This window comes from Alexandromys fortis, unplaced genomic scaffold, assembly GCF_014885135.2.
Source record: "Alexandromys fortis isolate MF-2015 unplaced genomic scaffold, M_Fortis_MF-2015_v1.1 scaffold_17, whole genome shotgun sequence".
Taxonomy (NCBI): domain Eukaryota; kingdom Metazoa; phylum Chordata; class Mammalia; order Rodentia; family Cricetidae; genus Alexandromys; species Alexandromys fortis.
Window position 1 is genome coordinate 2,494,604 of NW_026067896.1, and position 2,256 is coordinate 2,496,859.

Consider the following 2,256-nt stretch of genomic DNA (forward strand, 5'->3'; position numbering starts at 1 on the left):
AGTGCTGGGATTAAAAGTGTGCACCACCACTGCCTGGCTGAGTCACAGCACTCCTGGGAGTCCGTTCGAGGGGCACAGCCATCAAAATGGACAAAGACCAATGCACTCAGATGAGTGCTGTGCTGGGGAGGACTTGAAAGCTGCTGTCTTCTAAGTAAGGCGTGATGTACTCCTACCAGGAAGGCCACGGAAGACAGTGTCAAACAATGACAAGGGAAGATGTGTATATTCCATTAAGAACAGGAGACAGAACTCCTCAGGCGGTGAGATGACAATGCCATAAGAACATGAAAAAGTAGAAATAGCCAGGCGGTGGTGGCACACGCCTTTAATCCCAGCACTCGGGAGGCAGAGGCAGGCTAATCTCTGTGAGTTCGAGACCAGCCTGGTCTACAGAGCTAGTTCCAGGACAGGCTCCAAAACCACAGAGAAACCCTGTCTCGAAAAACAAAAACAAAAACAAAAAAAAAAAAGAAAAAGTAGAAATATGTTCAAATAGTAGGTACTCGTGTTTGCTTGTTTGTTTTTGAGACAGGGTTTCTCCGCGTACCTCTGGCTATCCTGTAACTCACTCTGTAGCCCAGGCTGGCCTCAAACTCACAGAGATCCACCTGCCTCTGTCTCCCATGTGCCACCACTGCCTGTCAGGTACCCAGAGATTACATGGTGTCCTATCTTTTGCTATTCTGCTATTTCTCAGGGTTTATACTGTTCCTGGACTGTGTGGTCTAAGAGAATCCCGCACAAAGCAGCACACGAGCAGAGTGCCACCTCCGGGCTGTGGGGCTAGCTTAGTGTGCAGGGAGCAAGCGTGAGAACCTAGGTTTGGTCTTTGGCACTCTGTTTAGAAGCTGGGTGTGGAGCACCGGGAGTCAGAAAGGGGAGGACCACTGAGGCTGGCCGGCTAGCCAGCCCAGTTAAATTGGTGAGGCTTAGTGGGACACCTTACTGGTGTCCGGAACAAACAAATGAGAGGTGGAGACTGAGAAGATGGCTCAGTGCTGAAGCAGAGGACAGAGGTTTGGTTCCCAGGACTCACACTGAACCACTCACAACCATTGGTAACTCCATCTTCAGGGGTCCTCTCGCCTCTGTGGGTACCTGCCTAACGTGTTTGTACATATATGCACATGCACACACACATATATACACACGCACACACATGCATGCACTGAGGGGGCAGTGTCTTCTTTTCTCTCCTTGCCTCATCTGACAGACTTTCCTTGAAGAAGTTCCTGCTGGCAGAAGCAGCTCCCAGGGAGCCCTGGAAGAGTAGGTTCTCAATCTAGGCTATCTACTCTAAGATTTGTTTACCCTCTCCCTTCCTAGGCCCCACCTGTGAGCCTTGGTGTTTACCGGGTAAGGTGAGACAGGCCTTCCACCTGCTCTGTGCCCCTGCTGGCTTTCCCGAGTCCCTCTGGCTTCAGACCCCAGCCTTGTTGGCCCTGCACCCAAGAGGCACTTTCCTGCCTTGCTTCCAGGCAGGAAGTCACCCCAGAGCTGGATGGAGACTGTCTGAGCTCAGTCCTTTGGCATCGCTACAGCCTTTGTTTGCTTCCACAACTGTCTGCATAGGCACCAAGATAGGAGAACCAGCAAAGGAGAAGTGGGGGAGAGCCCACACACCCCCAGCACAACAGTGTTGACCCTAGAGTAAGGCAGCCTGACTGAAGCCATGTTCTTGGTTTGGAGATGGAATACCCAACTTGTGTTCAGTGTAAGAACACATAGGAACAGGGAAATCGCAGCCATTATCAGACCTTATACAATGTTACTAATGCATTGTCACATAGCTTCATATTTATACAATAGCAACAATGACAGTAAATGTTACCAGTTTCTAGCACTTCACTAAGAACCAAGTACCTGTTCTTGAAGTTTCATTTGGATTTTTTTAATTAAGTTGCTTGTATGTGTGTATATCTGTGTGTTTGTGTATCTGTGTATGTGCATCTGTGTGTGTGCCTGTATATGTATCTGTGTGTCTATGTCTCTGAGTATATCTGTGTATCTGTGTGTGCGTAACTGTGTATCTGTGTATGTGTCTATGTCTCTGTGTATGTCCATGTATCTGTGTGTGTGTGTGTGTGTGTGTGCACATCTGCATGTGAATACAAGCTCGCAGCCCTGTGTTCTTGTGGGGGTCAGGGGACACTTGCGGGAGTTAATTCTCTCCTCCTACCATGTGGGTCTGGGGAGGTGAAACCAGGTCATTGGGTTTGGCTGCCGGAGCTTTTATTTGCTGAGTCATCACAC